General features: G+C 40.9%; 1 protein-coding gene across 5 annotated transcripts in view; it reads right to left on the reverse strand.

Annotated features, from left to right (window-relative positions):
- Positions 1–15,109, reverse strand: part of NSD2 (nuclear receptor binding SET domain protein 2) — a 137,180-nt gene extending 122,071 nt beyond the window's left edge. For 3 of the 5 annotated variants that reach the window (XM_069071133.1, XM_069071110.1, XM_069071143.1), the window contains exon 1: positions 14,078–14,214. The gene's annotated coding sequence lies outside the window, so the exon portion shown is untranslated. Of the gene's footprint in view, positions 1–12,804; positions 13,045–14,077; positions 14,215–15,086 lie in introns of those variants that run through there. The other 2 variants (XM_069071124.1, XM_069071116.1) reach the window with 2 other exon arrangements.
- Between the last annotated feature and the right edge of the window lie 357 nt (positions 15,110–15,466).

A 15,466-nucleotide genomic window follows, 5' to 3' on the forward strand; every position in this document is an offset into this window, starting at 1 on the left:
AGTGACAAAGCACGAATTCTAATTCAAGTCCTATGACTGCAAATTCAGTTTTCTTCCCACGTCACCACATTGACTTACTTTCCTTCCTTCCCAATGTTGACTCTATGGTTAAACAACTGAATTATATCTTGTCCTCCACACTCAAATCCTTTGCTTTTTTGTTCTATCACTACTCATTCCTGAGCAAACTCCAACTTTAGCTTACTCCCCCACCCCTCACTATCCACATCTGGAGGATGTCACTCACCTGTGCTGACAAGGTATGCTCCAAATTTGTTAACTGGTCTCTCACCATGGCAAGTCAATCCTTTTATTCCTCCATAATTAACTATACTGTACTCCTTAAAGGAGCTGTTTCAATTTCAAACTTTTTCTTCCTTCCTTAAGTTTCCCATACCCCTCCTCTCCTCTGCAGAGGACATGGTTTCCTGTGTTACTGAGAAAATGGAGGCTTATTCATCATAAGTTCTCTACATTTCAAAGATATTTGACACTATCCCTCATTCCCTCTTTCCTTCTCTACAGTGTACAGAGGCACCAGATTACTTCAGGTCTTTATCAATCACCTGGAATAGTGCAAGAAACTACATAACAGTATCTTTGCCTCCAAAATTTCCCCTGTTCAATTCCACATCATCTGCATTTTTAAAATTTTTATTGATTTTGAACTTAAATATAAAAAGACAAAAAAATTCCATGTACACAGCACAGCATAAAAAGAGGATTCAGCATAAACCATGAATTTCCATTTCGCAGTTTACTTTTTCCTGAAAAACTTATGTAATAAATACTATACATCATTTTCAAAGCTACCCTGTTTTTCTGTGCTTTCTTTTAAGTTTTCTTCTATTTGATGACAAAGAGATCTTTCTAAAGCCCCTTTCTGACCACATCACTCTTCAGCTCAAGCGGTCCAGCTGTCTTCCTCTTGATTCCAGGATTAAACACAAACTTGTCAGTTTAGCAAGTAAAGCCTATCACAATTTGGCTTCATCCAAATTATCCTTCCAGGTTTATTATACATTATTCATCCCTGCATTTTCCCTTTACATGACAATATATCTCCTACCTCCTTGTTTATGCATAGGCTATTATTCCCAATGCCTAGAGTACACTCTGATCTTTGCTTTCAAGAATTCCTAGCTTTCAATCCCCTTCAAGGCTCACCTACAGCATTATCTCTAATTTGATTTCTCACCCCCAGTTACTAGTATACCCCAGAAATTACTTTGTATTTATATGTATATATTTTGCATTTACTTATCCATCCCCGCCTCCCCCCCCCTCGCCCAGCCCAGTACCTAGCATATTGCTGGCAATAAAGAGCTTACTGAATGGAGTCAGAAACTGAGAAGCATATGACAAATTTTAGTAGTAGGACTGGGACTATAACACAGCTGAGTCTTATTATGTAATGTATTATATTGACATATCTTCACTTACTCAGTGGTTTATGAGCTTTAAGTTTCTCCGCGTCTCCAACCTTTAGGAAATAGTTAATGAGGTAGAAACTGGCACTTAAATTCATTGGGGGTAGTTAGATGGAACACTGGATATATGGCACCAGGCCTGGAGTCAAGATGACCTGAGCTCAAGTTCAATCTTCGACATTAGCTATGTGACACTGGTGAAATCACTAATCCTGTTTGCCTCAGTTTCATCTTCTGTAAAATGAGAATAAAAATAGCACCTACCTCCTAGGATTATTGTAAAGATCAAATGATATATTTGTAAAGTGCTTAGTACAGTGCCTGGCACATAGTGGATACTACATAAATGTTAGCTATTATTACTACTATTGTGTTACATATTTATTGCAGACTTAATTTGCATTTACTTTTTTTGGGGTGAAAGAACATCTTGTCTTAAAGGAGGAAGCTCTTGTAAGAGAGAATTTCTCAATTCAGTGAAGTTGGAAGAAGGAAAATTTGAACAAATTTTAAAGCCACAGAAAATATCATAAGGTTTTGGATGGTGGACAGAGAGGAGAGGGGATGGAATTAAAGTTAATACTGTAGTTTATTAAAACAATTAGAAATTTCTTAAATTATATGTAATGCTTTTGTTACAAACTGAGCCCCTGTCAATCAAGAAGCATTTACTTACAAAAAAAAGAAGCATTTAATAAATGTCTATGTGCACTACTAAGAGCCTACAACAAGGATCTGAGATTCTACTTTTTGACAGGTTATGAGATAATACGTACAAGATTAAAATAGAAATTACTAACGTTATAGCAAAACAAAAGTTACTTTGGTTATCTGGACTTCAAACTGTTGTTTACCACACTTTGTAGATACAAAGATCACACAGTCAGAAAAGGAATTGAGAAAAAAAAATACAACATGGAACATTTTTGAAGTTTCACTTTCTGAGCCATTACTATTAACAGTTTCTGCTTCTTCTGATGCTTCATTTTTATCCTATTCACGGACTTCTGAAAATTGAGTTGACATATTGCAACAAGTATTTTTAACCTTCCACATATGTGTTTATTTTAGGATTAGGTATATTTTCAAAACAGATCCAGTGTCTTTCACCAGTGGCAGAAGATGGAATAACCCAAAGTAAGAAAAAAAGCAAAGGAAGCAGAGATTGTCAGGCAGCCAGATGGTGCAATGCATGTTAACAGTGGACTTGGTAGTCAAGGAGGCTTAAGTTAAAATCCTGCCTCAGACATTTATTAGCTTGGGCAAACCACAACATATCTCAGTCTCAGTTTTTTCATCTGTAGTAATAGCTAGTATTTATATGGCACTTTATGGTTTGCAAAATGCTTTACAAATATTATCTCATTTTGAACCTCAAGACAACCCTGGGACAAAGATGCTATCATTATCCCTATTTTACAAATGAAGGAACTAAGACAGAGGTTAAATGATTTGTCAAGCCACACACAGCTAGTGTCTGAGGTTGGATTTGGACTTAGGTCTCTCCAGGTCCAGTGCTCTATCTACCGTAGCTAGTAGCTGCAGTACCTGCTAGCTGCATGCTTCAGCAACAATTTGTGAGAATCATAGTCTATATCACTAGATATTGGGAAGACGTTTTGTAGTGCACATTTCAAAGTACCCTCCCAAAGTCAATCAACTCCTAAGCAACCTAATTCAAGTGAGCAATGAGTCAAGAAACAGTTTTCCAGTCAAACCCCTAAGAAGAAATAATTAGAGGGGGTCATGGTGGTCTCCATCTGATTCCTCACCCCCTGGGTTTCTCAGCTTTTTTGTCTTATTTTGCAGAGAAAGGTCAAGCCAATGCTTTCCCAACATCTCTCCATTACACTCTTCTGATCCCCTGTAATGTCTTCCTCCATTAGCATGTAAAGCTCCTTAAGGTCTGGGATTGTTTCTTCCTGCTTGCTTATATTTGTATACCAATGCCTATCATAAAGTAATTTAATAAATGTCTTATCCATCCTTCCATGACACCCTCAAATTCCTCAGCATCTTTCCACTATACCTAACTTGCACATTTCCATCTCTGGGTATTATCTTTCTTCATTTCTAACAACATGGCTAAAGAATGTCATGAAACCATGCAGATTATGCTACCTTTGCATGACATTTAAAGACTTTAATCATTTGGCCCCAACACTTTTTATTCTTATCTTCTACTACCTCTCCCCCACCTCTTTAACATACCCTATACTTTAATAAGCCTCATACTTACAATTTAGCAGTTTGTCTTAAAAAGATCTGAGGGTTTTAAGATGATAGTGTCCATTGTGCTCTGCCCTTGTCAGACCACTTCTTAAAAGTATTATATTCTGTTCTGAGCACCATATTTTAGGAAAGTTAAGTTGGAGAATGTCCAGAGGAAGGCAACCAGGACGATTAGGGGACTGGAAAACATGTCATATAAAACTCAGTTGAAGAAAGGGGATGTCTAGCTTGGGAGAAGAGAAGACAATAAGGGAATCATGAGAGTCTTCAAGTACTGAAATCTCTGTCATGTAAAAAAGCTTATTCTACTTAGCCCTAGGTGGCAGAAAAATGGGGGGAAATTATAAAGAGGCAGATTTAAGGTTGATGTAAGGAAAGACTTCTCAACAATTATAGCTATCCAAATAGTGGAATAAGTGGAATAAGATGTCTCAGTGTGCTCCCTCTCATTTAATAAACCAATAAGCATTTATTAAATGCCTATGTATCAGACACTATGGAGCAGTTAGGTGGTGCAGTAGATAGAGTACCAGCCCTGGAGTAAAGAAGGCTCATCTTCATGAGTTCAAATCTGGATTCATATACTTACTAGCTAGCTGCATGACCCTAGGCATGCTATTTAACCCTGTTTGCCTCAGTTTCTCATTTGTAAAATGAGTTGAAGATGGAAATGGCAAAGCACTCCAGGACATTTGCCAAAAAAACCCCAAATGGGGTCACAAAGAGACAGACACAACTTACAAACAACAACTGTATACTTTGCTAGGTGCTGGAGATATAAAGACAAAAATAAAACAGTCTTTCTACCCCTCTTCATACTTTACATGCCATTGGGAAGATACTTATGTTTTTAAATATATAGAAAATTAATAAAAGATAATTTCTTTTGGAGGGAAAGGACACTAGTAACTGAGGAGGGAAATCAAGAAAGGCTACATGTAAAAGCTAGTGCTTGAAGTAAGTCCTGAAGGAAACATATAAGTTTCTAGGAAGAGGAGACATTACAGGTACAGGGGACAGTTACTGTGCAAAGGTGGGAGATGGAGTGATGTTTGAGAGGAAAAGCAAGAAGACCAGTTTGACTGTTAGGAAAGGGATATAAAATAAGGTTAGAAAGGTAGATTAGGGTCAGGTTGTGAAAGACTTAAGTAAAAGAAGAGTGTATATTTGATTCTGAGAGTAACAGGGAACAACTAAAGTTTACTGAGTAGGAAGTGACACATGACTCCTTTAGAAAAATTTTAAGATCATATATTTAGAGACAGAAGAGATTTTAGAAACCATCAAGTCAACCCTCATTTCACAGTTGAGGAAACTGAAGTCCAGAGGTATTATGTGACTTGCCCAAAGTCATAAAGATAATTAAGTACCTGAGACAGGATTTGAAGCCAAGTCGTCCTGATTACAAGTATAGTACCCTAACCACTACACTATGCTGCCTCCTCCCAGGTATGTGAAGGATGTCTTAGAGACAGGAGAGGACAATAAGAAAGCTCTTTTTATATATCTTTTTTTCTTGTTTATCTTATTTTTGCTTTTTGGAGGGGCAATTGGGGTTAAGTGACTTGCCCAAGGTCACAGGGCTAGTAAGTGTTAAGTGTCTGAGGCCGGATTTGAACTCAGGTCCTCCTGACTCCAGGGCTGATGCTGTATTCACTGTGCCACCAAGCTGCCCCTAATATATCTCTCTTAAAGCAAGAAATAAGGTCTTGAACTATGGTGGTGGCCAGGCAATAGAGTGAAGGGGACTGACAGGAGAGAGATTGTTGAAAATGAACTGTTAAAATTTGGCAAGTGACAATACTTGGGTTGAGGGAGACTCAAAAATCCAAAATGACACTAAGCGTAAAAACCTGGGTAACAAGAATAATGATGGGGGCAGCTAGGTAACAAAGTGAATAAAGCACTGGCCCTGGAGTCAGGAGAACCTGAGATCAAATCTGGCATCAGACACTTAACGCTTACTAGCCGGGTGACCTTGGGCAAGTCACTTACCCCAATTGCCCTGCCTTCCCCACTCCAAAAAGATTAAAAAAAATAATAATGATGATGGTATCCTCAACAAAAATTGAGGTCTATAAGAGGAGTGGATTTTAGGGGGGAAAGGTGAATTTACCTCATTGAAGGTATTCATAAATATGTTTTACATGATTTCACATATCTAATTGACATCATATTTCTTGCCTTCTCAATGGGGAGGGAGAGAAATTAGAACTCAATTTTTTAAAAGATGAATTGTTAAAAATAAACATTTTTTTAAAAGGGTATTCCACATATAAGCAGGATGACTATTTGTCAGGTATGCTATATGGCAATGGCATTAAACTCAAATAGAAACTGGGACCACTAAACCCCAAGTAAGGAAACCCGTAGCCACATGATGACTTCAAAAAGTACATATTAACATTATTTGTTCTATATTATTTTTATTTATTTTGTTAAATATGTTCCAATTACATTTTAATCTGGCTCTGGTCATACTTGGGAGTACTGCTGGCCAATAAACAGTTCATAGTAGACAGAACTGTGAAGCTATTTTTGGAATAGCCTCTGAAATCTCATCTAATTTTGAGAGTTTGTGACTGTTAGTATTATATGATGCTCAACAAAAATTTAACATCCATCCACTTGAACATGCTTTGGAGGGGGCAGCTAGGAGGTGCAGTGAATAGAGCACCAGCCCCGGAATCAGGAGGACCAGAGTTCAAATCCGGCCTTGGATACTTAACACACACACACACACACACACACACACACACACACACACACAAAACCTAGCTGTGTGACCTTGGGCAAGTCACTTAACCCCAATTGTCCTACCTTTCCCCTCCAAAAAACCCCCCCCCCCAAAATTTGCTTTGGGGGAACTGAAAGTTATGTAATGAACTAAGAATTATCTTTTAAAACTACACAACAAATTATACTACTTGAAAAGTAAGGGAAAAACACATACCGTACCCTATGATATATTGTTGATGGTTGACCAAGAAAGCACCAACTATCACTGAAAGCTGATTTTCAAAGATCTTCTATTCCAAAAGTTACTATCTTGAATTTTTAATAACTTAATAAAAACAAAGTTCTAACATTATATCCGACTACCAAAATTACAACTATTTAAATGTGATTATGTGTATCAGTTGGTTTCTAGGATTATAAATATAAAGATACGTAATGATTTACTGAAATTTGAAAACAACTGGAAAGGCAATAAAGGCAGTATGATAAAAAGAATAATGGGTTTAAAGTCAGAACGTGGGTTTAAAATCCCACCTTTCTACCATTTACTAACCTGAGTGACCTTAGGCGAATAGCTTAAGGTATCTAGACCTCAGTTTTCTCATCTGTAAAAGGAGGGAGGACTGGATGACCTCTAAGGATGTTTTCAACTCTAAATCTATGACACTGTGGTCTTGCTCCTCACCATTCACTGATTATGGTATTATCTACAATACCTCATATCCTTGTGATATAGGAACTTAAAAGAAGATATTAATATCCATGTTGTATCTAATATGATTTTGGAAACACAAGATTACAACGCCTTTATTGAATATCAGTTAGCAAGAGTTCACTGCTACCTGAAGCTTACTAATTTAATTTCATAAAGAAATACATCTCATCTAATTCAGTATAATCATGCAAAGTACACGCATCTGAAAATTTGTCTACTACCATGTCATTTCAAAATGGCAATCTGAACCACAAATCTGATTTAGAGTTGAATCCTGATATACTTAATCAGCATAGCAAAACTTCATGAAAATTCGTCAGCTCCTTCAAAACTTATAGTGGTAGAACTAAGAGTCAAATGTAAAATGTGAAATAATATCATTTTTTGTTTGGCCAGTAAGGCATTTGTTCTTAGGACAAATTGTTCTCAGGATTAAAAAAAAAAAAACACATAACTTAATCAAACCCAATTATATAGGTTAGTAAAGGGGGGGAGGCAAAAGGAAAGAGAAGGCTGAAAAGCAAGTATTGTCTACATAATATACTTTTTCAGTATTTTTCTAACTGTTCTTTTCATACTCTCAATTTGATAATAAATACAAAATGGCATAGTAAAGAGGAAATCTGGAAAGCTGTCTAGCTACATTGCTACCATTACTATATGACCCATGGTCACATTAATCATTCAACCCCTAAAGGCCAGAAGTGTTCTTTTCTGTAAAATGAAGGGGCCAGACAGGAGTTTTGTCATCAGTACAATTAAGGGACTGGATTAGGCATTGTGCTGTAATGAAAAGACTGCTAAATTTCCAAATCAGGAGTCTTAGGTTCAAATTCTAGCCTTTAATGACCATGAGCAATTACAGTATCTGCTTCTCAATTTCTTTCTCTGCTTCACAGAGCTATAAGAAAATTATACTTTGTAAGCCTTGAAAGTGCCATATAAATGACTTATTTCCAATTTCTTTTCTTGTCATAAAATTCTGTTAAAGAGGAATGGGCTTCTATTCTAAATCAGTTCATTTTGCATGCATACTTTATGAATATAATCCTGAAATATACACGACTAGTAGTGCATTTATCCTAAATTGTAATTCTATGTATTCTGAGTAGATTTAAACATAAAAAGGAACATATGCTTACTATATAAAACCAAACTCCTTCAAGTCATGCCCAACAAGTCACCAGATTTAAAGATTCCAGTTAAATAAGATACCCTACCAGATCAAATTATACAAAACAAAGTTTGGATCATTATCCTTGATGGCATTTTTATATACTATCTGTCAACTACACATTGACTCACAACTTTTAACGTAGAACATTCCCTATTCTTTTAGAAGTTTTTAATCCTAAATCTAAATTATTACTTACATTTCAGAGTTGTGGAGCCTAAAGACATTAGTCTACAATTTGTCACTCATGAACACACTTTTAAAGTGCTTTTAGAGTTAGGAAGTGCTTTTAAGAGAAATCTTCAACACCTGAATAGGTCTTATTCAGTTTATGATCTAGGCAGTTAGGGTGGCACAGTGGGTAGTACACTGGAATTGGAGTAAGGAAGACCTGAGTTAAAATCCTATCTTAGAGCTTATTAGCTATATGACCCTGGACAAATCTTAATACCTCTCAGGCTCATTTTCATTATCTGCAAAATGGGGATAATAATTGTACCTACCTCACTGGGTTTTAATGAGGAACAAATGAGATAACTTAAGTAAAGCATATTAATTGAAAAGAACTCTGCACCTAACTTGCTTAATTAAGCCTGCAGGAGTTTATTTATCCTGGGTCTTCAAATGTACCAAATATACTATGGCATTCCATTCTTATTGGACTTAGTTTCCAAACCTTTCCAAAAACTGATGAATAATTCTGACAAAATTCTATAACATAATTTAACAGTATGGTTAGTGAATGTCTAGAGAAGTAAGAGTTGACTAAAGTAGACATTACAGTTTCATCAAGAGGTTTCCATTTTGCCAGTTATTAGAGTTACTACTAGCCTGGTGGAGAGAGGGTTCAAGACCCTCTTTGCTATGTACTGTCTGTACAGTCCTTGGTCCAGCCAGTTAACACCCCACCCCATTCCCCCCACCCCCGCCAAAGTCCCAGGCAATTCTTTTAAGAATTCTTGATAATAATGAAATCAAAAGTCTGGTCCCTCTTCCTACGTCTACTAGAGGAGTATATCATAAAATGCTTTAAGTTACACAATGTTTTCCCAAAGTCTTTATGCAGTATTAAGCAATTTAGCAAAGCATTTTATAGTTTTTCCTTCTCTTCTTGTGGAAAACATGGAGAAATGAATGCTAGACATTAACACAATTGGTTTTATTCAGAACTAGCTAAATGATCTGACCTAAAGAATTAGATCTGGGAAGATAATTGATGGAGTAAAGCAAGGACAGGAATATATACACAATGACAATAATACAAAAAAGGAAAAAAATATCTAAAATTAAGCCAAATGTTGAGTAAGTACCAATTACTCAGTAAAGGTCAATTCTGGCCCTGCAGAAGGCTAGTGAGTCAACAAGCACCTATCAAACGCTTACTATGTGCCATGTACTAAGTGTTGGAGAATGGACAAAGGAAGCACCTACTTCCCTTTGTTAAGGGTGTTAAAGATTACACTGCACTGTCCTGGTTGGCTCTGATTAACTACTGATTACAAGAAAGAGTTTGTTTAGGGGCAGCTAGGTGGCACAGTAAATATAGCACAGGAGGACCTGAGTTCAAATCTAGCCTCAGACACTTAACACTTACTAGCCGTGTGACCTTGGGCAAGTCACTTAACCTCAATTGCCCTGCCCTCCCCCCTCCAAAAAGCAAAAAAAAAAAAAATTTGTTGGGTTGGATGGAGGGAGATGTAATAGGAGTAAACACCTGAGTCACCCACTCAGGTTTAAAAATCCAACTCTCCAAGATGGGAGAAGGTACTGATACTTTCACAGCTAGGTGGCGCAGTAGATAGAGTGCAAGCCCTAGAATCAGAAAGACTCAAGTTCAAATCTGACCTTAGACCATTCTAGCTGTATGAGCCTAAGCAAATCACTTAAACTTGTTTGCCTCAGTTCACCTCATCTGCAAAATGAACTGGAGAGGGAAATGGCAAACCACTTCAGCATCTTTGCCAAGAAAACCCCCCAAAAGAGGTCACAAAGAGTCAGATATAACCGAAATAAGTGAACAACAATAGATAGTTTGTCTTTAAAATATCTGGGGAATGGATTGCAAGCTTAAGAAGAATCATCAGTAGGAAGTGACAAATAATAGCAGTAACTGACATCTATTAACATTTTTAAGATTTACAAAACAGTTTACTGCATTATCTAACTGAGCTATCATAAGGTACTATTATTGTCATTTTGCAGATGCGTTAAATGAGGCTTAGAGAACAGGAATGATAGGGTCACATAAACTACTAGGCATCAGAGACATGCTGTTATTCTGCCTTAGTCAGACTACATACTAAATATTGTACTCCATTCTGGGAAGCCCATTTAAAAAGGTTTTTAACAAGCAGAAGAATATACAGAGGACAATCAGGATAGTGATTGGGACCAAGACTATGTCATATAAGGATCACAGGTAAAGCAAATGGATATGGATATGTTTAGCTAGGAAAAGAGTAGTTATCAGGAATTGTTCTGGTTGGCCCGAAGTTCAGAAGACTAGGTACTAACTCTATAACTAGAGAAGGCGAAAAGAGGCAATTTGAACTTGACAGTAATGAAGAAGGCCTTTCTAACAATTACAAGTATTCAAATGTGTCATGGGGTAAAGTAGTGGGTTCTCCCTCACTGGAAGTCTTTAAGCAAATACTAGAACATTTGTCAGGTAAGTACTATAGTAGAAAGGATTATTATGGAGTATGGGTTAGATTCTGTGAACTAGATATGCTTGCTTACCTATTGTAGTCAACTAAAAAAAATCATCCTTTGGTTAGCATTTCAGTTAAAAAAAAAAAAAAACCAGTTGGTTTTCCCTGGTTCAATATCCTTTTATAAAGCTAGAGTTCTTCCCCAAATACTTAAAATGAAAGTCAAAATTCAAGCATGAAGACCATCTACAGATCATTCTAGGATTTCCTCATTTCCTTTAAAGTGAAGATTATATACATTTTATGTTTGACCCTATAATTAGATACCAACCTATCCTACAAGAATGCATGAAAATCCTACTGAAAGATTCATTATTGAATATACGCTCCTTACAAAAATCATGCAACAATTTCACAATTTTGAATGTTCTTGTGCTACCCTCAACCTAAAATATGTGTTGTGCAAATATCAAAATGGAAAAGAAGAGGAAATGACTCAAAGCTATGGTAATCCTCTTCATTTCCAAATCTAAATCGCAACTACTATCACTGCATGAGAAAAAGGGTATAATTTTTAAATTTTATACTAAGAAAAAGAACATTATGCTCATTTTAAATTATGAATATTCATTTTGTATAAAAACAAAGAATACCTTAAACGTACATAAACAGCCACCCTCTTTGATTCCAGATTGAGGGCTTTATTTTTTTTGTCATGGACAGCAATTAAAGAGAAATACATACTGCTTACAGTTTAACAACATTTTAAACAAGGTCATGAGAATTCCTTATTAATATTGAGGTAGTTCTCTTTGCCTGTCCCTGGAATACATCTGCAAATCAATCTGCAAACTCACTTTCTATCAGAGCAATAAAATCCAATCTTAATTATCTGAACAAAATGAGCCAAGTTTCAATACAATACTTTGAAACCCAAAATTGTTTTTATAGCACAATGATTCCAAAGTCTAAAATGCCAATATGTTAAATTACTGTTACAAATTTACTTCATCTTTTACATTGTTTCAATAAAAATAGCATATCAAAATACTGATGCTTTAATACATTTCTATGACAACAATATTGTACATGATTACTCTCAGTCCTTCAGTCAAACCTAACTACAGACAGGAGAGACTTTCTCTTTTAGTATCTCAATTTAGCAGTACTCTAATTTCTGCAGAATCCAAATACAGTTCCTGTAATTAGGTAAAAAGATCCCTTAAAATATATATGTGGTTTCACATAGGTGGCATATATTCATAACTTTTCAAAATAGTAACAAAATATTACAGAATTATTTAACAGCTTTAGCCAACAGGTCAGAAATTTTTAACTAGGCAGTAATGGCAAACTTCAGTTTGACAAAGGAAGAGCCTCATTCTACACTTTGAAGTTAGTAGATAAAAACGTTAATCAACACCCCATATAACTTTGTACTACATACTTATGACAAGCTATCCTAAAAACTTCAAGGCCTATAAACTAGAACTATCTCAAAACCCTGCTTTATTTTCTTTTCTGTGAATTAAAAAGCTCAGCAGAAGCAGCAGCCCTTAACTCCCCCTTCAGACGACAAATGGCTATAAAACTGAACATGAATGGCAAAGCCAAATAGATTCAGGAAACAAACCTCTCATTCTCTTCTAGGCTAATTTAGAACTAGCAAAACGTTGTTTCTGTGGAATTTTTTGAATTAGAATTTGCTCCTCCTTTAACAGACATTAAACATTTTATACATACTCATTCAACAAAGATTTAATTCCGTTCTTTACTTGTTTCCTTGCACACAGCAGGAGGACAAGTTACCATTCAAGCCAAGGAACAACTACCTAGAAGGGTTCGGAAATAAGTCTCTTATACCTGCAGAGCTCTCCAGCTTTCTATCACCCGGTATCACTGTTAGAAATAAAGGTGAGTAAATCACATATACATTAGAAGAGGTACGGATTCCTTCTGTCACCTACACGCTGCGGCTCGTGATTCTGAGTGACACAGGTGCAGCTGGACCGAAATTGAGGCTTTAAGTAGAGGATCATCTCCTCGTTTGGTGTAGGGATAAAGGATCTGGATCTAACATGGCTGCTTCCCCACCCCACCCCCCTTCTTCTATACAGGCTGCGAGAATTAGAGAATTACATTTTCCCTGACTGCTGCCAGATCATCATCCCCAATCTCATCCAGCATAAAAAGGCAGCACCCTAACTCCCTGGAACCAGTTCATTTACAGCAATAAATAAAGAAAGGGTCATACAAAGCGCTGGGGGAGGGCGGGATAGGCGGGCTGGGGATGTGCGGCTGGGGGGCAAAAAAGGAAAATCACCTACCCCCATCATTTGATTAAACCTAGGGATTTTTTTTTTTAATTTTTCTATTTTTTGCACCAGCAAGCGTGCGCACCCTCCCTGGGGCAGCCCTGTGAAGAGGAGGGAAGTGACCGCTCTCCACGACGGCCTAAGCACCCCCTCCTCAATTCCATTCCGCTTCATCGGGGGCGGGGAGGAGAAGGGCATCAAAGCCCCCTCCCAAAGCCCGCAGAGATGTCGGCACAGAGCGTTTGCACAAGCAGCCCGCTAGTGGGTGGGGGTGGGGGTGCTGCTGCTGGAGCCTGCAGCTGCTCCCCCCAATCTTCTCCCCAACCCTGCGGGAGGTGGGAGGGGAGGTGGATGGAGGGGGGAGGGGAGGTAGAGGCAACTCCAGGCACAACCTACAGCCTCAAGATTTCAATGGGAGATAGAGGGGCTCCCCCAGCAGAAGGCTGGGGGGAGGCTGTGGGGAGCAGTGGGGAGAGGGAGGAAGAGGAGGGAGGGAAGGAGGGATGGAAGGGGTGGCAAGGAGGGGAGAAAGGAGGGTGGGATCAACCGCCTGCCCCCACCCCCGACCCCTAACTACCTACCCGCCCCTTGCCAGGCCCCGAGGAGACAACCCCAGCCCCCTCCCCAGCGCCCGGAGCCCCCCGCGCGCCCTCCGGCCCCTTCCCCCTCCCTCCGCCCGCCCGCCCCGCGCGCCCGCCGTTGCCCAGCCCGCGGCGGTTGGGGAAGTCGGTTAGGCCCCGGGGAGGGGGGGGGGGTGAGGAGCAGGGGACCGAGGGCTGGGGACCGAGGGCTGGGGGCCGGGGTGCGGGGCTCTCAATGACCTGTTCTGTGTCGCATCCTCTGAGGGGGCGGCTTCGCGGTGAGGCGGCGGCTCCGCGGGAGGGAGGGGAGCCAAGGCTCCCGGGCGGGCGGCTGAAGGGAGAGCGGCAGCGGCGGCGGCTCCTGCAGGGGTCGGCACCGACAGACGGACGGACGGGGCGGGGGCGGGGGAGGGAGGAGGGAGGGGGGCTGGCGGCGGCGGCGGAGGCGGCGGGCGCTCCGAGGGGGTGGGTGGGTGGTTGGGGGGGGCGGGAGGGGGGGGAGAAGCGGCTCGCCGGCCGAGGCTGAGGCTGCTCCGCGCGCGCCGGCGCCGACCCCGCCTCCCGCTCCTCGCCCTGCGGCTGCCGCAGAGAGAGAAGCAGCGGGAAAAGTGCGCGCCTCTGATTGGCTGCCAGCCTGGCGCTGCAGGCGGACCGGGCTTTTCAAATCCCCTCAGTGCTGGGCTGCGGGGGAGAAGCGGAGGGAGGGGCTGGGGCTGGGGTGGGGAGGGCAGTGCGCGCACCAGCCGCTTCCCCCGGAGCTCGAAAGGCCAGCGCGCGCTCACGCGAGCCCGGAGGTAGCGAGGGAAGGGAAAAAAAAGGGAGGAGGAGGCGGAGGGAGCCCTCGAGGAAACGCAGCACAAAAAAAAAAAAAAAAAGGATGGGGAATGTATCTAGGAGATGAGAACGGGCCCAGGAACGTGGTGACGTCCTGCTCTCTCGACCCAATCAGCAGAGCCCTCTGGGCTTTCCCCCTCCCCCTCCTTTCCTCTCCTCCTCCTTCCCTAGGCTCCCCCGCCCCGCTGAATCGCACCAGCCCTAGCTCCTCCGGGCGATTGTCGCTGCCGGGCTGAGTTCGCGCGCGCTGAATGGAACCCGGTGACGTAGCTCCCCCCACACCGCCACCCCCCTCCCCAAGCCGGGCCAGGCAGCTCGTTCCATGCCTGGGGAATTCTGCTGGCGGAGGAGTCGCTGCTGCTCGGCGGCCCGGTGGAGCGGGCTGCAGCCCAGATCCTAGAGCCCAGGCACTGACCCGAGGACGGAGGGGGCAACAAGGGAAAGACTTCCCCCTGGGACGGCTGACAGCCGGGGCAGCCGACATTCACGCGGGAGCCGTCCGCAGGACCGAGTCTGGTTGTGTACGGAACTCAAACCACACTCCTGCCAGCTGAGACACTGTTTCATTGCAACCCACCCCCAGCCCCACCCCGGTGTCAATTCTGGCAACATTTTAGAAACCTCGAAAGCCTGATCCCTGGCAGGAAAGGCTCCAAGAATCGCACTCCTTCCAAAGGGAAAAGGACGTTTCCCGGAGGAGGACCACATGGCAGCCCGGAATTTTAAAAGCCGGCCCCCTGAAGTTTGAAAAAAGAACCTTTTGGGCGAGTCCTAGGTTGTTTGAAGTAGGCTTCG

This window comes from Petaurus breviceps, unplaced genomic scaffold (assembly GCF_028583685.1).
Source record: "Petaurus breviceps papuanus isolate PSGF00001 unplaced genomic scaffold, PetGlider_PUasm1.0 140, whole genome shotgun sequence".
NCBI lineage: Eukaryota > Metazoa > Chordata > Mammalia > Diprotodontia > Petauridae > Petaurus > Petaurus breviceps.